Source organism: Anolis sagrei, chromosome X (genome assembly GCF_037176765.1).
Source record: "Anolis sagrei isolate rAnoSag1 chromosome X, rAnoSag1.mat, whole genome shotgun sequence".
NCBI lineage: Eukaryota > Metazoa > Chordata > Lepidosauria > Squamata > Dactyloidae > Anolis > Anolis sagrei.
This window is the reverse complement of record NC_090034.1, coordinates 83999491-84021983: the sequence shown is the minus strand read 5'-3', so window position 1 is coordinate 84021983 and position 22493 is coordinate 83999491. Positions and strand designations below refer to the sequence as shown.

General features: G+C 42.3%; 1 protein-coding gene across 1 annotated transcript in view; it reads right to left on the bottom strand.

Moving 5' to 3' along the window:
- HPCA (hippocalcin) overlaps nt 1-1248 on the bottom strand; it is a 57167-nt gene extending 55919 nt beyond the window's left edge. The window contains exon 1 of the mRNA XM_060784108.2: nt 1041-1248. The gene's annotated coding sequence lies outside the window, so the exon portion shown is untranslated. The remainder of the gene's footprint in view (nt 1-1040) is intronic.
- Between the last annotated feature and the right edge of the window lie 21245 nt (nt 1249-22493).

Here is a 22493-nt window from a genome sequence, read left to right as displayed (position 1 = left end):
CCAGTACCTCTGTATTGGGGATCAATTGAGTAACCAATCAATATATTCCTCTCAGGGTGAGAAAAGCGGTATACAAATACTGTAAATAAATAAATTAAGAAAAAGGTAACCTCCCACCTGCTCCCCTTGAACATCTGTATTGGGGCTCGATCCATCAATTGATCAATCGATCAATCAATCAATCAATCAATCAATCAATATCATTCAAAAAGAGAGATATTTTCCCTCATTTTCCCTCTAAGTATCATCAATACCAATAGGTGATACTTTTAGACAGAAGTGTTGCTCTGGGTGCAGTGCCTAAAGACCTTGGCCTGCACTTAAATAATATTGGGGATCAATCAGTCTATCAATCTCCCCCCAAAAAGTGAAAGCAGCACCCCAAAAAAGAAATGCACTCTCCTACTTGCTCCCTCTAAGCTTCACCAATACCAATATCTCTATATTGGGGATCGATCAGTCTATCAACCTTCCCCCCAAAGAGCGAAAGGAGCACCCCAAAAGAGAAAGGCACTCCTACTTGCTCCCTCTAAGCATCACCAATACCAATGTCTCTATATTGGGGATCGATCAGTCTATTAACCTTCCCCCCCAAAGAGTGAAAGGAGCACCCCAAAAGAGAAAGACACTCCTACTTGCTCCCTCTAAGCTTCACCAATACCAATAGTTTTATATTGGGGATCCATCTGTACCCCTCCTAATTGCTCCCTCTGAGCATCTATTGGGGATCAATTGATCCATTCATATCCCCCCCCCCCAAAAGAGGAAAAACACTTTCCCAATTGCTCTCAATGATCATATATTGGGGATCCACCCATCCATATCCCCCTAAAGGAGATACAACCATCCCTATCACCCCAAAAGAGAGTCAGAGACCCTCTCACTTGCTCCCTCTAAGCATCAACAGTATTGGGAGTCAATAATCAATCCCAATGAGGAAGACCCCCCCCCCTCCTCCTCCTCCTCCCTTGCCTTGCCCACACGCCCCTCTTCGCCCTTATCTTTGGGCATCTTCCAATGTAGAGGGGATGGGGTCCTACCTGGTGTAGAGAGGGAGGGCTGTTGGAAAGGCTGGGCTTTTGGGGAGAGGGGGGCAAGGCTCCCTTCTTGCCAACGAGGGTCTCCTCCTCCTCCTCCTCCTCTGAGTCCAGCTACTCCTGCCTCTGCCTTGGCATCCCTCACTGCTCCATCCCAAGGAGACAGGCGCTGCCCACTTCCCTCCCTTTATCCCTCCCTCCCTCCTTCGGCTTAGCAAAAAAAGGAGAGAGGAAGAGAGGGGAGGGGGGGGGGTCCACGCTTGGAAATGCAAAACGGGAGCGGGAGAGTGGAACCCCCCCCCCCCTTGTCCTTTTTTGCTAAGCCGAAGGAGGGAGGGAGAGGGAGGAAAAGCAAAGCTGCTTCCCAATGCAAAGGGATGCCCTGCAAAGGCTGGGGGTCCTTGCTTCCCCTTGGAAATAACCAGGGATTCCTCCATTGCAATGGGATGGGAATCAGGGGGAAGGTGGGATGCGTTGGGCTGGGAGTTGTAGTTCTCTAAAGGGCAGGGAAAGCAAGGAGGAAGGTCTGTCCATTTATAATAATAATAATAATAATAATTATTATTATTATTATTATTATTATTATTATTATTATTAATGCAGTAGGGATTCCTCCATTGCAATGGGATGGGAATCAGGGGGAAGGTGGGATGCATTCGGCTGGGAGTTGTAGTTCTCCAAAGGGCAGGGAAAGCAAGGAGGAAGGTCTGTCCATTTATAATAATAATAATAATAATAATAATAATAATAATAATAATAATAATAGAGTGGGGATTCCTCCATTGCAATGGGATGGGAATCAGGTGGAAGGTGGGATGCGTTGGGCTGGGAGTTGTAGTTCTCTAAAGGGCAGGGAAAGCAAGGAGGAAGGTCTGTCCATTTATAATAATAATAATAATAATAATAATAATAATAATAATACCGGAGTGGGGATTCCTCCATTGCAATGGGATGGGAATCAGGGGGAAGGTGGGATGCGTTGGGCTGGGAATTGTAGTTCTCCAAAGGGCAGGGAAAGCAAGGAGGAAGGTCTGTCCATTAATGATGATGATGATGATGATGATGATGGAGTGGGGATTCCTCCATTTCAATGGGATGAGAATCAGGTGGAAGGTGGGATGCGTTGGGCTGGGAGTTGTAGTTCTCCAAAGCGCAGGGAAAGCAAGGAGGAAGGTCTGTCAATTTATAATAATAATAATAATAATAATAAATAATGGAGTGGGGATTCCTCCATTGCAATGGGATGGGAAGGTGGGATGCGTTGGGCTGGGAGTTGTAGTTCTCCAAAGGGCAGGGAAAGCAAAGATGAAATTCTCTCCATTTAAAATGATGATGATGATGATGATGATGACAACGACGACGACGACGATGATGGTGATGATATGGGACTTCCACTTGAAAAGGAAAGGACCCCCGTCTTGGTTGATGGAATGATAGACTGAGGGAAGAATTGGCCATTCAATCCAACATGCTGCCATAATAATAATAATAATAATAATTATTATTATTATTATTATTATTATTATTATTATTATTATAGTAATAGAATCATAAAGTTGGAAGGCACCCCAAAGACCATCCAGCCCACCCCATGCCACAATAATAATAATAACAATAATAATAGACTCATAAAGTTGGAAGGGAATCCAAAAGCCACCCAATCCAACCCTTTGCTCTTGTTGTTGTTGTTATAGAATCATAAAGCTGGAAGGGACCCCTAAAAGCCATCTAGGCCAGCCTTCTTCTACCATGCAGGAAAAGCACAATCAAAACACTTCTGAATGATGGCCATCTAGCCTCTGCTTAAAACCCCCAGAGAAGGAGACTCCGCCAAACTCTATCGACCCGTCTTTGCCTACCGCTTCTATTATTATTATTATTATTATTATTATTACATCATCATTAATATTTGCATCTCGCTTTCCTCTCTGGACAGAAACCCAAAATGGACCTTTCACTTCATGGAGTGTGGACTCCTTCAGTACACCTGCCTTGAGATTTTCCCCTTTGCCTTCTGCCTCTATTATTATTATTATTATTATTATTATTCAGTAAAACTGTGTTACATAATATTAGGCTCTCTTTGTCTTAATTGGCTTTTAATTACTGTATTTCAATATCAAATCAATCCATGGATTATGGCCTGGTCTTGTATGGGGTATAGTATTAAGTCAGTTTTTGATAGGAACTCTCAAGCAACCAGAAACGACTTTGATCTGGCATCTACCAATCGATTAGTAAAGTCAATACAGAGTTTATGGGATGGGGTGGTCTAAGTATGGGATATAGTATGGTCTAGTATGGGGCATAGTATTAGTTAGGCATATTTTTAATGGGAAACCCCAAGCAACCAGAAATGACACTGATCTGGCACTGACCAATCAACTAGTGAAATCAATACAGAGTTTATGGGATATAGGATGGGATAGTCTAGTATGGGGTCTAGTATGGTCTAGAATGGACTATAGTATTAGTTAGGTATTCTTTTAATGGGAATTCCCAAGCAATTAGAAATGACATTGATCTGTCATCTACCAATCAACCAGTGAAGTCAATTCAAAGTTCATGGGATGGGATGGTCTAGTATGGGGTATAGTATGGTCTAGCATATTCTAGTATGGGGTGGTTTAGTATGGTGTCTAGTATGGGTTATAGTATTAGTTAGGCATAACTTTAATGGGAACTCTCAAGAAACCAGAAACGACATTGATGTGGCATCTACCAATCGACCAGTGAAGTCAATACAAAGTTTATGGGATGGGATGGTCTAGTATGATCTAGTATAGTCTCATATGGGGTGGTCTAGTATGGGGTCTAGTATTAGTTAGGCATATTTTTATTGGGAACCCTCAAGCATCCAGAAACAACATTGATCTGTCATTTACTAGTGAAGTCAATACAAAGTTCATGGGATGGGATGGGCTAGTATGGGGTATAGTATGGTCTAGTATGGGGTGTAGTATGGGGTAGTACAGTATGGGGTATAATATGGTCTAGTATGGGGTGGTCTAGTGTGGGATATAGTATGAGTCAGGCATGTAGCCGGGGGGGGGGGGGCTTGAGGGGCTTCAGCCCCCCCCCCCCCCCAAATTCTCAGGGTGGTCCTCGAGAAGGCCTTACTGGTACATTATTTAAACTGTTATGTTTATTCGTATCATGATCTGATCACCATGCTCAATATATCCCATATGCGTGGGGGTATTGGGATAGTGATGCAAAAGGTTTGCTAGGGTAGATCCTCAGCCCCCCCCCCCCATCAAACTCAGCCCCCCCCCCCCCCCAAATCAAAATCCTGGTATGAGTTAGGCTTGGTATGAGTTAGGCTTATTTTTAATAGGAACTCTCAAGTAACTTTGATCTGACATCTCCCAATCAACCAGTGAAATCAATACAGAATTTATGGGGTATAGTACAATCTAGTATGGGGTATAGCATGGCCTAGTATAGGGTCTAGTATGGGGTGGTCTAATATAGAGCATAGTATCAATTAGGCCTATTTCTAATGGGAACTCTCAAGCAACCAGAAACATCCTTTATCCAATCCACATGGGTGTCGGTTAATGGAGAGTCTACTGGACTTCCAGGAGGAGCCCTGGCAAGGAAGCATGTGTGGGCAACCATCATTATCAATAAGTCCATTATCAGTCAGTCTGGCACCTTGGGAAGTTCTCTGAGAGCTGAGGCACAACCTGGAGCGGATCTGCCGCCCCTCTGGCTCAGAAGCCACCCGTTTGGGGAGAGGAAGAGTGCCTTGGGCGGCCAGTGCCCCTTGGATGGGTGGCAGGCCTCCCTGTCTGCACATGCGCCACGTCCCTCCAAGGCCGTCGGGACGAATGGAGCAGATGGCCAGGACAGATGGGAGGAAGCTGCATCCGTGCTCTAAATTACACAAATAAACACGGATGGAGTGATTAAAATTGCAGCCCCTGTTTTTCCAGTTTTGGAGAGAGAAAGAGCGAGAGAGAGACGGCACAGCAGGGCAAGGCTATCAAGGTTGCCGCTGGTCCTGGCACGAGAAGGGTCGGAGGTGGATTCTTCTTTTTTTTTTAAATAACAACCCACTCTTTGGTGCATTAAATAAAATGTACCGTATATTAAAACCTCCTTCCAAACTGGAGAAACGGGAAACCCTATTGAAGAATTTGAGGCCTATTCCATGCCAGTGGGGCAGAGAATCCATTCCGGTTTTTATGGCTCTCAGCGGTATGCCTGGACCTAATTGAGTTCAGCATAATTATAATTATAATTATTATAACAACTGGAAAAGTTGACACTGTATGAGGATTTAAAGATCGAACTGCAAAGATTCTGGCACAAGCCAGTCAAGTTGGTTCCAGTGGTGATCGGCACACTGGGTGCAGTGTCTAAAGACCTTGGCCTGCACTTAAGCACAATTGGCACTGACAAAATTACCATCTGTCAGCTGCAAAAGGCCACCCTACTTGGATCTGCATGCATTATTCGCCGATACATCACACAGTCCTAGACACTTAGGAAGTGTCTGACGTGTGATCCAATACAACAGCCAGCAGAGTGATCTTGTTTGCTATGGACTCATCTTGTTGTGTTTCTAATAATAATAATAATAATAATAATAATAATAATAATAATAGCAGCATCACAGAAAGTTCCTTTCCAGGTCTTGATCTTTTATCTTCAAATAAGTTCAAGGCCTTGGATAAAGTCATTCAAGGTTAGGATCAAAACTCGGAAAGGATTCACTGCCCTTCTGACATGGAAAAGTACCAATAATAATAATAATAATAATAATAATAATAATAATAATAAGTTTTTATTTATTACCTGCCTCTCCTTTTGGCTCAAGGCAGGGCACAACATGATCAAATGTATCTGTAAAATCACATATTAAAACAAATGCAACCATAAATATATATCTCAAAACATAGACATATTAAAATCACCAAGACAAAAGTTGAAACACCAGAAGCATAGAATGTGATTTGAAAATCATAGTTAGAACAGGTTGGGTAGGCCTACGTGCATAATAATTAATGCATAATAATGAATGTGGAATTAATGCAGTTTGATACAACTTTCAGTATCCTGGCTCAATGCTATGGAATCTTGGGAGTTGTGGTATTGCAAGGTATCGCTTTATCTTCCAAAGTGCCAGTGCTTCATCAAACTACAAGGAGCCTCCGGTGGCTCAATGGGTTAAACTCTTGTGCTGGAAGGACTAAAGACCAACAGGTCGGAGGATCGAATCCAGGGAGAGCACCGATGAGCTTCTTCTGTCAGCTCCAGCTCTCCATGTGGGGACATGAGAGAAGCCTCCCACGCATCCCACAAGGATGATAAAGCATTAAAACATCAGAGCATCCCCTGGGCAACGTCCTTGCAGACGGCCAATTCTCTCACACCAGTAGCGACTTGCAGTTTCTCAAGTCGCTCCTGACACTGGGGGGAAAAAATCAAACTACAACTCCCAGGATTCATAACCATGGCAGTCCAAGTCGGGTGAAACTGCATTCACTCTTCAGTGTGGATGCATTCAATATCCCATCAAACTACAACTCACAGGATCCCATAATATTGAATGGAGCCCCCAGTGGCGCAATGGGTTAAACCCTTGTGCCAGCAGGACGGCTGACGGAAAGATTGACGGTTCGAATCTGGGGAGAGGGGCAAGCTCTCGTCTGTCAGCTCCAGCTTCTCATGTGGGGACCTGAGAGAAGCCTCCCACAGGATGGTAAAACATCCGGACATCCCCTGGGTAGCATCCTTGCAGATGGCCAATTCTCTCACACCAGAAGCGACTTGCAGTTTCTCAAGTCACTCCTGACATGAAAAACAAAATCACTGAATCATAGCAGTTCAAGTGGGGTAAAACTGCAGTCACTCTTCAGTGTGGATGCATTCAATATCCCATCAAACTACAACTCCCAGGATCCCATAGCATTAAATCACAGCAGTTCAAGTGGGAGGAAACTACGTTCACTCAGCACTGTAGAATTTGCACCTAATACCTCTCCAAATTACAACTCCCAGGATTGAGCCGTTCTCATGAAAGTGAGACCAAACCACATTAACTCTGCTGTGTAGATCCACCCTAGGACTTTGTATCCCTCTCGTTGTTTTTGATCCCATCTCCCTCCTGAAATCCCTTCCAGCCCAAGGGATTAGTGTGGTTTTAAAAGGAACAGGGCTTTTTTTATTTTCCAGATTGAAAACAGGTTGCTTTCAAATCACTCTGCGTCAATCATTTCACTGTCACTCATGTGGCGGAGGATTAAAATAGCTATGAAAATGGTTATGGGGGGGCGGAACGATTAGTGGGGAAAGGGGGTCTTTCCACCTCCAAAAGCTCCAGTTTGGGAATCCTTTTGCCTTTGGATTCCTTATTCCTTCGAGAGCAAAGCTTATGTCATTGCATATTATTATTATTATTATTATTATTATTATTATTATTATTATTATTATTATTTTAGCATCCATAGCATTCAAAGGCAAAAGTAATCCCCATTTATTTCTATTTTTGAAAAGATGTTTCTCTGTCCTCAGCAAGATAAAAGGACCTTTGTAGCTTCTAAACCTTTTCTGCAAAGAATCTGTCCTTTCTGTGACTTTGATGGTTTATTTTTAATGTGCTGCATTTGTTTCCATTTGCATTTGGAAATGCGGCTGAATGTCCTTAAAGTGAATTTTGTGTTAATGAACGGTATTAAAAACTTTAAGGTCACCTTTGCGCAAATGTAAATATTAAATGTTAAAATGGGATTAAATGAAAACAGGTAGGATGCAAATTCATTAAATTAATAAGCAATTTACATGAGGAGCACAATAGTGAATGATGCAGAGGCTGGTCTTTATTGCTATTCTTTTTCTCAGAAAATGAGACCCCAAGGTACAGGTAAAGGTAAAGGTAAAGGTTTTCCCTGACATTAAGTGTAGTTGTGTCCAACTCTGCGGGGTGGTGCTCATCTCCATTTCTATGTCGAAGAGCCGGCGTTGTCCGTAGACACCTCCAAGGTCATGTGACCAGAATGACTGCATGGAACGCCATTACCTTCCCGCAGAAGTGGTACCTATTGATCTACTCACATTTGCAGGTTTTTGAACTGATAGGTTGGTAGAAGCTGGGCCTAAAAACGGGAACTCATGCCACTCCACGGATTCGGGCTGCCAACTTTTCGGTTAGCAAGTTCAGCAGCTTAGCTTTTTAACCCTCTCTACCACCATGAGACCACAAATCACTTACAAATCAAAACAAATACAGTATTTATTTATCATGTCAGAATTGAATTGGGTACAGTTATAATATATTTAAAAACACAAGCCAATTTAAAAATTTGGCATTATGCTAAATGTCCTTTGACCAGAAGCTGGCCACTTGGAGTGCTTTTGGTATGGCTGTGAGAAGGTCCTCCATTGTGCATGTGGCAGGGCTCAGGTTGCCTTGAAGTAGGCGGTCTGTCATCTGCTCTTTCCGCACTCGCATGCCATGGATTCCACTTTGTGGCCCTATTTCTTAAGGTTAGCTCTGCATCTCATGGTGCCAGAGCGCAGTCTGTTCAGCGCCTTCCAAGTTGCCCAGACTTCTGTGTGCCCAGGAGGAGTCTCTCATCTGGTATCAGCCACTGATTAAGATTTCAGGTTTTCACTTGCCATCTTTGGATTCTTGCTTGCTGTGATGTTCCTGAAAGTATCTCTGCTGATCTTAGGAAGCTGTTTCTTGATTTACAACGTTAGCTCACTGGCTGATATCCGAACAAAGGATGGGCTGGATATGGCAATGCCTTGGTCCTTTCATTACGGGCTGCTACTTCCCAGCAGATGTCAGATGATGCAATACCGGCTAAACAGTATAATTGTTGTGCTCCAGAGCAGGAACACCTCTGACCTTAAACACCACACCAGCTTGTTAAATCAGCAAACAGTTTATTGAAGAATATATGTAGGCAAAGCAGTAAAAATGGTAAAAACAGTATAGTCCCAAGATAAAGAATAGTCCATGAGCTCCAAGGTACAGGGTAAAACACAAGATTCAAAGGTACAAAATCCATAGAACAAGGCAGCATGAAAAGCCAATACACGGATCAGGAGCCTGGCAAAACTTGGTACCTGAAACTAGGAACACTTGGAAACAAGACTATCATGAAATTCCAATGGTGACGAGACTGAGGCAACTTTTTCCCTTGTATCAATATAAAGCTTATCCTGACCCCAGAACCGAAAGGAAAGCATTTCTCTTCCCTTACAACCAGATAAAAGTTTCTCATCTCTTTTCTTGCAGATAAATTGACCTTCATTGTGCCTGAGAACTTTGTCTCTGTTTACAAAAGTCTTGCTTTCTATATTCAATCTCATTAAATTCTGCACCTGACAAATAATCTTCAGAAGACAATTTCTCAGAGAAGACTGTTATTTATTATTTATTTACAGTATTTATATACTGCCTTTCTCACCCCTAAGGGGAATCAAAGCTGTTTACACATAAATAATGGCAAAATTCAATGCCTTGCATTGGGCACTAATACAATGCCAATACAAACAATTACAATAGTAAAATCACAATCTCTCTCTCTCTCTCTCTATCTATCTATCTATATATATAAATTTGTTAGGGGCATCCAACGAGGAAACAAAACTCAAAAAACCCCCAACGAAACTTAACCAAAATTCCCATGCCCATAACACAACCCACAAGGTACAAACATATCTACTCAAAATGAAAAACAACACAACAACACACTCACAAAACGGCAAAACAACAAAACTCAAAAATCCCCCAACGAAACTTAACCAAAATTCCCATGCCCATAACACAACCCACAAGGTACAAACATATCTACTCAAAATGAAAAACAACACAACAACACACTCACAAAACGGCAAAACAACAAAACTCAAAAATCCCCCAACGAAACTTAACCAAAATTCCCATGCCCATAACACAACCCACAAGGTACAAACATATCTACTCAAAATGAAAAACAACACAACAACACACTCACAAAACGGCAAAAGGATAAAACTCTAAAAAAACCAACAAAACTTAACCAAAATTCCCATGCTCATAACACAACCCACAAGGTACAAACATATTACTCAAAATGAAAAACAACACAACAACACACTCAAAACGGCAAAAAAACAAAACTCAAAAAAACCCCAACGAAACTTAACCAAAATTCCCATGCCCATAACACAACCCACAAGGTACAAACGTATCTACTCAAAATGAAAAACAACACAACAACACACTCACAAAACGGCAAAACAACTGAGCATGCGCATTGGCGCCCAGCCGCAAGTTCCCTGGCGCGTGCACATGCCCTTCCGGCCAACGTTCCCTCTGCGGAAACCATGCCCACTCCAAGCCCCGCCGCGCCGCTTCCCGCACACACACACACCCCTGCCGCACATACACACACAACCCCACACTCCATCACTCCCCCCGCCACCGCACACACACACGCAACCCCACTCCCCCCGCCGCCGCACACACACACGCAACCCCACACTCCATCACTTCCCCTGCTGCCGAATGCACACACGCAACCCCACTCCCCCCGCCGCCGCACACACACACGCAACCCACGCTCCATCACTCCCCCCGCCGCCGCACGCACACATGCAACCCCACTCCCCCCGCCGCCGCACACACACACACAACCCCACGCTCCATCACTCCCCCACCCCAATCTTACCTCCTTTTACTTCACGCCACCTCCAAACCCCACCCTGCCCCTTCCCGCGCTGTCAAAATCTAGGAAAGACAGGAAGGAAGGAAAGAAGGAAGAAAGAGAAAGGGAGGTAAAGAAAAAGGGGGAAGGAAGGAAAGTTAGAGAAAGAAGGAAGAAGAAAAGGAAAGAAAAGGAAAGATGGAAGGAAAGAAAAGAGAGACAGCGGAAAAGAAAGAAAAAGGGGGAAGGAAGGAAAGAGATAGAGAAAGAAGAGGAGAAGGAAAGATGGGAGGGAAGGAAGGAAGGAAGGAGGGAAAGAAGGAGAGAAAGAGGGAAGATTGGCCACAGCAACACGTGGCGGGTAAAGGTTGTTATTTCTATTATTATTATTATTATTATTATTATTATTATTATTATTATGCTATTATTCCTATGAGACCCTTTTAGGGGGAATGGGAGAGGTGTCAGGTCCCAGAGGCAATGCATTGCATTATTGTTATTGTTATGATGGTGGTGAAATAAAAGGAAATAAAAAGTGAAAGAAGGAAGCAAACAGGGAGGGAAGAAAGGCAAAGGAAGAAAGGGGGAGGGAATGAAGGAAAGAGAGAAGGATAAAACCAAGTAGTGAAAGAAAGAAAGAGGTAGAGAAGGAAGAAAGGAGAGAAAGGGGGAGGAAAAGGGGGAAGGAATAGGTAGGTACCTCTCTTTCATAATAGTCCAGATATCTACCTCAACTTTGATAAGTTTTACTATAGGCCACAGCAACGCGTGGCAGGGCACAGCTAGTATATATATATATATATATATATATATATATATATATATATATATATGTTCTGTGCATAATGAGTACCTTAAAAACAAAAGAACCAATGAACGAAAACACACCACATTTGGCAACAAAACAACACAAGGAGTGACCATCACTCAAAAATTATGTTTTTGTCATTTGGTAGTTGTAGTTGCTGGGATTTATAGTTCACCTACAATCAAAGAGCGTTCTGAACTCCACCAACAATGGAATTTAACCAAACTTGGCACACAGAACCCCCATGACCAACAGAAAACACTAGAAGGGTTTGGTGGGCATTGACCTTGAGTTTGGGAGTTGTAGTTCACCTACATCCAGAGACTCAAACAATGATGGATCTGGACCAAACTTGGCACAAGCACTCAATACGCCTAAATATGAACACAGATAGAGTTTGGGGAAAATAGATCTTGACATTTGGGAGTTGTAGTCATTGGGATTCACAGTTCACCTACAATCAAAGAGTATTCTGAGCCCCACAAATGACAGAACCAGGGCAAACTTCTCACACAGAACCCCCATGACCAACAGAAAATACTTAAGGCCATCCAATCCAAATCCCTTCATCAGGGCAAGAAAACATAATCAAAGTCCTCCTGACAAAGAGCCATCCAGCCATAGATGTAGATAGATAGATAGATAGATAGATGATAGATATGATTCACACACAGATATAGTATCATAGATTTGAAAGGGACCCTTAAAGAAGGACAATGATATGTTGCATGTTCCAGGGTGGGCAAACCACATCAACACTGACAAAGAAACAGCAAGAAATACTGTTTACCCACAAGGATAAAAAAAATTACATATATTAGAAACCAACACTCTCTCATTACTTTATTTTCCAGATCAACAGACTGGGCCACAGCAATGCATGGCAGAGGACAGCTAGTTAAATATAAATCATAATTTAAAAAATACATCAACAAGCATTAAAACAATAAAACAGTCTTGAGGGCCTCTCCCAGGAATGTGATCTTGTGGATCTCATGAGACACCTCAGGCCTCTTGTCTGGGCTTAACTCAGGCCCAGGCAAACCCTCATCCCTATTGCCAACAGACCCAGGCCCAGAAAACCCTTCATCCCCATTCTCATCATGAACATCAGACACAATCACACACTGAACTACAACAATAATTTCTCCAGCGGTGTTGGCCATAGACATCCTGTGATAATGTGGCATGTCTCATTAAGAGCCACATCCACTGTTTTAACGTGGTGAGATGTATTCCACACTGGGCATGCATACTTAGCAGCAAGGGCAGATGTCTTCAATGTGTTTGCTTGAGCTTTTTTGTTGAGTTCCAGGACCAGAGAAGCAGATGGTGAAAACAAAAGAACGGTCCACATCAGGGGAGTGTGTTTGCTCCACCGATGTTTAACCTTTACACAAATGATCAGCCACTGCCAGAAAGGACAGAGAGTTTCATCTATGCTGATGATTGTGCCATCAACGCTCAAGCAGGGAGCTTTGAAATGGTTATACAAAAACTCTCTGAAGCTTTAGGTGCTCTTACTACCTATTACAGGGAAAACCAGCTGATTCCTAATCCATCTAAAATGCAGACATGGGCTTTTCATAGAATCATAGAATCAAAGAGTTGGAAGAGACCTCATGGGCCATCCAGTCCAACCCCCTGCCAAGAAGCAGGAATATTGCATTCAAATCACCCCTGACAGATGGCCATCCAGCCTCTGTTTAAAAGCTTCCAAAGAAGGAGCCTCCACCACACTCTGGGGCAGAGAGTTCCACTGCTGAACGGCTCTCACAGTCAGGAAGTTCTTCCTCATGTTCAGATGTAATCTCCTTTCTTGCAGTTTGAAGCTATTGTTCCACGTCTTAGTCTCCAGGGAAGCAGAAAACAAGCTTGCACCTTCCTCCCTATGATTTCCTCTCACATACTTATACATGGCTATCATATCTCCTCTCAGACTTCTCTTCTTCAGGCTAAACATGCCCAGCTCCTTAAGCCGCTCCTCATAGGGCTTGTTCTCCAGACCCTTGATCATTTTAGTCGCCATACTCTGGACACATTCCAGCTTGTCAATATCTCTCTTCAAGTGTGGTGCCCAGAATTGGACACAATATTCCAGGTGTGGTCATCTTAAGAACAGACAAGCATCTCAAGCTCTGAGGATTACCTGGGAAGGAATCCCACTGGAGCATTGCAGCATCTGGGAGTTACTCTGAACTGTGCTCTGATTTATAAGAAACACTGCTTTAAGAACTTCCTGACTGTGAGAGCCGTTCAGCAGTGGAACTCTCTGCCCCGGAGTGTGGTGGAGGCTCCTTCTTTGGAAGCTTTTAAACAGAGGCTGGATGGCCATCTGTCAGGGGTGCTTTGAATGCAATATTCCTGCTTCTTGGCAGGGAGTTGGACTGGATGGCCCATGAGGTCTCTTCCAACTCTATGATTCTATGATCAAACAAAAAGTGGGTGCTAGAAATAATATCATACAAAAGCCGACTGGAATAAATATAGTGAAGTTAAGAGATACAGAACTCTTACCTGGTGTAGTGAGGATGTACCTACACTGTAGAATAAACACAGTTTGGTACAACTTTAACTGCCATTGCTTAATGCAATGGGATCCTGGGTGTTGCAGCTTTGCAAGGTCTTGAGCCTTCTCTGCTCAAAAGTGCCAAACTTCAACTCACAGGATCCCATTGCATTAAGCCATAGCACTTATAAAGTTGTGTCAAACTGCATCAGTTCTGCAGTGTAGATGCACCTAAGGTCTGCTGAAGGTTGACAAAAGCTCAAGCCTTAATTTCAAGAGTTGGATATGCAGGATTTGTGGTGAGTCATTCCCTTCTGGTTCCCACGTCGCACCCGATTTCTATGTTTGGATGCAAAAGACGGGCAGCAAAGGAAGACGACAAGCAGAGAACCGATGCCTTTGCAGTGTTTTTGCACATTATCTTCAGACAGTTTTATTTGTTTTAATCATTGCAATATTTCGTTCTATTTTAATATTTACACTTGTAGGTTCTTGAAGGATGGGTCAGATTGGATGGCCCTTGGGGTCTCTCCCAACTCTAGGATTTTTGGTTGTGAAATGGCTTTTATTGTAAGCTGCCTTGGTTCCTGGTCCTGGAGGAAAAGCAGGGTACAAATCAATATAATAATTATTATAGTAATTGTAATAACAATAAATATAATAATGATAATAATAATTTGAAATGTGGCAGAAGAGTATCACCGACTGCCAAAAAGACAAAGTCTGTATCTGTGAACAAACTAAGCATACAATAATAATAATAATAATAATAATAATAATGCATTTTTGCAAATACATCTATAAAATCATGTGTTAAAACATAGTTACAATGCAACCATAAAAGCCTACACATATTTTAAAAGCACATGCATCTAGTAGCCAGTCTAGCTGAACTGTAGTTGCCATACTTTGCATGTATCACAAGACGATGTTCCTCATGGGAAAAGATTATAATAAAGTGGAAGGCAATGGGAAAAGAAGACCACATGACATGTGGATGGATGCAACCAAGCCACGATGCATCTATAGTGCAGAATATAATGCAAATGACACCATTTTGATGACATGGAATTCTGGGATTTGTAGCTTGGTGAGGCACCAGCCCTCTTTTGCAGGGGAGGCTAACGACCTTGCAAAACTACAACTCCCAGGATCTCATAGCATTGAGCCAAGGCAGTTCAAGTGGTACCAAACTGCATTCATTCTACCATAGAATCCAGAAGGTCCTGGGAGGTAGGGGAAGGGAAAGAGGAAGGGAGGAAGCAGGAAGGAAGGAAGGAAGGAAGGAAGGAAGGAAGGAAGGAAGGAAGGAAGGAAGGAGAAGGAGGGGAAGGAAGAAAGGGGAAGGGAGGGAGGAAGGAAGGGAAGGAAGGATGAGAAGGGGGAGGAAGGAAGGCAGGGGATAGAAAGAAGAAAGCAAGGAAAAGGAAGGAAGGAATGAAAAGTAAGGAAGAAAAGAAGGAAAAGGAATGAATGGGAAGGAAAAGGAAGGAAAGAGGGATGGAAGGAAGGGAAAAGAGGGGAAGGAAAGCAGGAAGGAAGGAAAAGGAAGGAAGAAGGAGGGGAAGGAAGGGATGAAAAGGAGAGGAAGGAAGTGGAAGGAAGGAAGAGGGGAAGAAAGAGAGAGGAAGGAAGGAGGGACGAAAGGAAGGAGGGAGAAGGAAGGAAGGAAGAGGACAGGATGGAGGGAAGGAAGGAAGAAAAAGGAAAGAAGAAAGGAAGGAAAAGTAAGGAAAGGGAAGGAAAAGGAAGGAGGGATGGAAGGAGGAGAAGGAAGGAAGGCAAGAAGGCAATGCCTTGGCACTTTCTGCTGAGACCAAACCATCCTTGTCTCGAAACTGAGAAGCCTTGGGTTCGAAAACCAGACCCTTTTCCCCCCTTCCTTTGGAATTATATTTCCATCTGTCTCTGGAGGAAACAATTTCCTTCTGGTTTCTTGTGCTCAAAGATGACCAAAGAGCCTCTTGGGACTTCCTTGGCAGATGTTGCTGAAGTAGCTTCCTCCTCCTTCCCTCCCTCCCTCCCTCCCTTTCTTTCTTTCTTTCTTTCTTTCTTTCTTTCTTTCTTTCTTTCTTTCTCCTTCTCTCTAAGGAAACCTGCAGGTATTCCCTTAAGTTGCCATGGCAGCCGCAGAAGAATCTCCCCTACTGGGCTTTGCATGCCAAGGGAGAGTTTCCAAGTCTGTTTTATTGCTGGAAAATCCCTCTTTTGTGGTTAACAATCCAGAAAACCCTGCATTGGAGATCTCTATATTTCATGAGGTGGTGAGTTCCATGGGCAAAATGACCCCAAAGGATGGGAGACACCAGGGTTATAGCTACACTGTCAAATTAATGCAGCTTGGCACCACTTTAGCTGCCATTAGGCTCAAAGTTAGGAAATCCTCGGAGTTGGTGGCTTTGGAATAAGAAGAAACTACAGATTTACTAGTAAGAAAAACCAAAAGAACCCACATTGGTGTAGCATTAACTGACCAAACTGGAAGGGAAGCTTTCAACACAAATGCATTATTAAAAGTAACTTCCCAAGCCTTGCTCTGGCACTCTGATCCCTTTGCCATTCGATGTGCAGATTTCTTAACATGCAAATATACTTAAATGCAATAAATAATTACCAAGGTAACCAAGCAGCAGCAGGTTTGCAACAGGGAAAGCGGGCTGATAAAAGGCATCTGTAAAAATGAAATTTAAGAGACACAATGGTGGATTGAAAGATGAGGTTTTCATAGCATTGAGCCATGGCGGTTAAAGTGGTGTCATCTACATTGTGGATGCATTTTAGGGGTCTTTCGGTTTTCCTATGCAACTCTACATTCATTCTACAGTGTAGATGCACCATCAACTATAATTAAGCTACATAAGAATGGTAGCACAGAAGTTCCCTTTATTCCTTCCATTATGCAGTACTGACAATTTTAATCACTACTAGCCATCCCCTGCCAGGCGTTGCTGTGGCCCAGTCTGGTGATCTGAAAAATAAAGTAATGAGAAAGTGTTGGTTTCTAATATATGTAATTTCTTTATGCTTGTGGGTAAACAGTATTTCTTGCTGCTTCTTTGTCAGTATTGATGTAGAGATTGTCTGGTTTGCCTACTCTGGAACATGCAACATATCATTGTCCTTCTTTAGGGGTCTCTTTCAAATAATACTATATCTCTGTGTGTGTGAATCATATCTATCTATCTATATCTATGGCTGGATGTCTCTTTGTCGGGAGGGCTTTGATTACGTTTTCCTGCCCCGGGTGAAGGGAGTTGGACTGGGTGCCCTTAAGTATTTTCTATTGGTCATGGGGGTCCTGCCCCAATTCTGTCGTTGGTGGGGTTCAGAATGCTCTATGATTGTAGGTGAACTATAAATCCCAGCAACGACAACTCCCAAATGTCAAGATTCTATTTCCCCCAAACTCCACCAGTGTTCACATTTGGGCATATTGAGTCTTCGTGTAGAGTTTGGTCCAGATCCATCATTGTTTGAGTCCACAGTGATCTCTGGATGTAGGTGAACTACAACTCCAAAACCAAAGGACACTGCCCACCAAACCCTTCCAGTATTTTCTGTTGGTCATGGTAGAACTGTGTGCCAAGTTTAGTTCAATTCCATCTTTGGTGGGGTTCAGAATGCTCTTTGATAGTAGGTGAACTGTAAATCCCAACAACTACAACTCCCAAATGACAAAATCATTTTTTTGAGTGAAGGACATACATTGGGTTGTTAGGTGTCTTATGTCCAAATTTGATGTCAATTCCCCCAGTGGTTTTCGAGTTCTGTTAATCCCACAAACGAACATTATATTTGTATTTATATAAGATTACTTGTGGCTCCATGTCAGTGGGATGGCAAGTCCACTCCGGGTTTTCCCTGGGCTTTACGGTGCTTTAGAGCCTTGCCCTTTTTGGCTTATCAAACTTGGGGTGGGAGAGATTGACCGAGTAGTTTATGAGAACCATAAACACCTCGTTGGAACAGGGACAATTACCAACTAACTTTAAAAAAGTAATTGTAAGACCTACTCTAAAGAAGCCGTTCCTGGACTCCTCTGTATTAAATAACTACCGGCCCATTTCAAATCTTACCTTTTCTGAGCAAGGTTCTGTTATATATTTATTTTATTGAGGATGCGAAGGAGAACGAAGGGGGTATTTTCCTTCTACAAGTAAGGTGGGAGAACAATAATATGACAGAAAAGTAGGAAAATAAGACAGAGGAATGAAAAAGAGGGAGAAGGGTTCAAAATTTATTTTTTTTAAAGTAAAAAATGAGTCTTGGTGACTTCCATCTAGTCCTTTGCAATTTTACATTTGTCTATACAAGAATTGTTTGATATTGAGGGTAAGAAATTCTTAGTTTTATGGTGAAATAAATCGGATCTTCTTGTTTCCCCATTTAAAGAGTAGTGTCTTTTAGTATTTTATTTATTATCCCATTTTTTCATATTCCTCTAACTTGGACCAAATCTGTATATCTGATCAGGTTTCCCAATTTTTTATTTAATAAAAAGGTTAAGTTATCCACATCTTTGATTTCTCTTTCTTATTGTATCCATTCGTCTGCATCTGGTGTTTCCTTTTGCTTCCAATATTTAGCATAGCAAATCCTGGCAGCTGTAGTCAGATATGTAAATAAATTGTCATCATTGGGATCTAGTGTTATGTCTGAATCTGTTATGCCTAATAAGCAGAATTCCGGCTTCTTGGGAAATTTTATCTTAAGAATATGTTGAGATTCAAAATGTATCTTCTCCGAATTTTTTTTTGTTTTGTTTTGCTTCTTTGCAAGTCCACCACATACGAAAAAAACTACCCTCCTGATCCTTGCATTTCCAACAGATTTTTTTTGGTGTATTTTTTTATATTAAACTTAATTTCCTCGGCGTAATGTACCAAACGATGAGCAATGTTCTGGAGCAGGTGGTAGCTTCTCGGCTCCAGGCATTCTTGGATGAAACCAATTATCTGGATCCTTCACAGTCTGGTTTTAGGCCTGGTCACGGAATGGAGACAGCTTTGGTCACCTTGGTGGATGACCTCCATAGGGGGAGTGTGTCTTCTGGTTCTCTTTGATATCTCAGCAGCTTTCGATACCATCGACCATGGTATCCTTGGGTTAGATCTCCAGAATGGGTCTTGGGAGCACTGTTTGCAGTGGCTCCACTCCTTCCTGGAGGATCATACTCAGATAGGGGTTTTTTTTGTCGTGTCAGGAGCGACTTGAGAAACTGCAAATCGCTTCTGGTGTGAGAGAATTGGCCGTCTGCAAGGACATTGCCCAGGGGACGCCAGGATTTTTTTTGATGTTTTACCATCCTTGTGGGAGGCTTCTCTCATGTCCATGCACGAGAAGCTGGAGCTGACAGAGGGAGCTCATCCGAGCTCTCCCCAGATTTGAATCTATGACCTGTCGGTCTTCAGTCCTGCCAGCACAAGGGTTTAATCCACTGCACCACCGAGGGCTCCTGACTCAGATAGTGATGCTGGGGAACACCTGGCTGACTTGTGGGGTCCCACAAGGTTCTATATTTTCCCCCATGCTATTTAACATCTACATGAAACCACTGGGTGAGGTCATCTGGGTTTTGGAGTTGGGTGCCATCTCTATGCAGATGACACAACTCTACTACTCCTTTCCACCACAATCCAAGGAAGCTCCCCAGATCCTGGATCGGTGCCTGGCAGCTGTGATGGAGTGGATGAAGGTCAACAAACAGGCAAGACAGAGGTCCTCCTGGTCAGTCAGGCTGATTGGGGTATAGGGTAGCAACCTGTGCTCAACGGGGTTACATTCCCCCAAGGACACGTGGTTCTCCTGGATTCATCGTTGATGCTTGAGGCTCAGGTGTCAGTAGTGACCAGGAGGGTCTTTGCACAATTAAAACTTGTGTGCCGGCTGCGACTGAATCTCAAAAAGCCTGATTTGGCCATGGTGGTCAATGCCTTGGTCATATCTAGTATAGACTACTGCAATGCACTCTACGTGGGACTGCCTTTGAAGACGACTCGGAAACTGCAGTTAGTTACTAAACGGTGCTAGCTATAGGGAGCATACCACACCCCTATTTTATTTATTTATTTATTTATTTGTTTGTTTATTTATTTATGTGTGTATTTACGACATTTATATGCTGTCCTTCTCACCCTGAAGGGGACTCAGCGGCTTACAAGTTATATGTAAATACAATATATTATATTATTAGCATAGCACAATATTAGTACCATACATTTCCATATTGTACTATACCACTCTACTGTAATATTATTAGCAATATTACATGTAATATAAAATATATAATTCTTATATTGTATTATTATATTGTATTGCATTATAATATTATTATCAATATTATATGTGTATATACAATATATTATATTATTAGCACAGCACAATATTATTATTATATATTACTATATTGTACTATACCATGATACGGTAATATTATTAGTAATATTACATGTAATATAACACATATAATTCTTTTATTGTATTATTATTCCTATTATATTGTATTACATTATAATATTATTATCAATATTATATGTGTATACAATATATTATATTATTAGCACAGCACATCATCAGTTATATATTGATACTATAATATATTAATATTACAGCAGCTCCACTGGCTGCCGACAAGTTTCCGGGCTCAATTCAAAGTGCAGGTTATTACCTATAAAGTCCTATACACTTCAGGTCCAGCCTATCTTTGAAACCGTGTCTCTTTCTATGAACCAACGTGGGCCCTAAGATCTGCCAGGGCAGCCCTTCTCTCGATCCCACCTCCATCTCAAGTGCGGTTGGTGGGGATGAGAGAGCGGGCCTAATTGGTGTTGGCCCCTCGGCTTTGGAATGCCCTCCCTAAAGAGATTAGGGTAGCTCCCACCCTCCAGGTTTTTCAGAAACACATCTTTTTATATAAGCTTTTGACCATGTTTAGGAATTATGATCACTACATTCGAGGACTTAGTGAGTGGTCACTGTTGCACTTTATGAGGACTGATATTGTACATAGCCACCATTTTATACCCTGTCGGGTATTTTAGTCCTTTTCATTGAGAGGGGTTTTACTGTTGTATTATGTGCAATGCGGTTAATTTTATTGTTATTAATTTTACCTTCGTGGGTTTTGTTACATTTGTATTGTGTTGCACTATTGAGTGCATCCTGTGAACCATCCCGAGTCCACCTGGGAAGATGGTGGCAAGATACAAATAAAGTTTTTTTATAGTATTATTAGTAGTATTAGTATTATTATTCATTACCCATCTCTCCTCACAGCTCAAGGTAGTGCACATCATATTGTTGTTGTTGTTGTTGTTGTCAGTGATGACTCCATGTCAGTGGATGCTGAATCCACTCCGGGTTTTCCTTGAAAGTTAAAGGATTTACCCAATGGGCTGAACTTTGCCCCACGAATAGATCCAATCCCTTCCATAACTCCTTTAAGATGCAAATCTTGGAGAATCCACTCCAGGTTTTCCCTGAGCTTTAAAAGAGGTGAATGTTGTCCCTATGGATAGATCCAATCCCAGCCATAACTCCTTTAAGGCTCAAGCTAAATCCCGGTGTGGATTTGGCATCCCACTGACATGGAAGCCTTTGCTGTTGCCATTTTTCCACTCAAGGTAAAGTGGAAAAACCAGGGAAGAGAAAACGGAATCTTTTTCTCTTTCAGTATTCATTACCCATCTCTCCTCACAACTCAAGGTAGGGCACATCATCATCCTCATCATCATCCTCATCATCATCCTCATCATCATCATCATCATTACAGTCAGTGATGGCTCCATGTCAGTGGGATGCTGAATCCACTCTGGGTTTTCCTTGAATGTTAAAGGATTTACCCAATGGGCTGAACTTTGCCCCATGAATGGATCCAATCCCTTCCAAAACTCCTTTAAGGCGCAAATCTTGGAGAATCCATTCCAGGTTTTCCCTGACCTTTAAAAGAGGTGAATGTTGTCCCTTGGATAGATTCAATCCCTGCCATAAGTCCTTTAAGGCTCAAGCTAAATCCCAGTGTGGATTCGGCATCCCACTGACATGGAAGCCCTTCCCTGTTGCCATTTTCCCACTCAAAGTAAAGTGGAAAAACCAGGGAAGAGAAAACAGAATCTTTTTCTCTTTCAGTATTCATTATCTATGTCTCCTCACAACTCAAGGTAGGGCACATCATTATCCTCATCTTATTATCATTATCATTATCATTATCATCATTATTATTATTACAGTAGGTGATGGCTCCATGTCAGTGGGATGCTGAATCCAGTCCAGGTTTACCTTTAATGTTAAAGGATTTACCCAATGGGCTGAACTTTGCCCCATGAATGGATCCAATCCCTTCCATAACTCCTTTGAGGTGCAAATCTTGGAGAATCCACTCCAGGTTTTCCCTGACCTTTAAAAGAGGTGAATATTGTCCCTTAGATAGATCCAATCCCTGCCATAACTCCTTTAAGGCTCAAGCTAAATCCCGGAGTGGATTCGGCATCCCA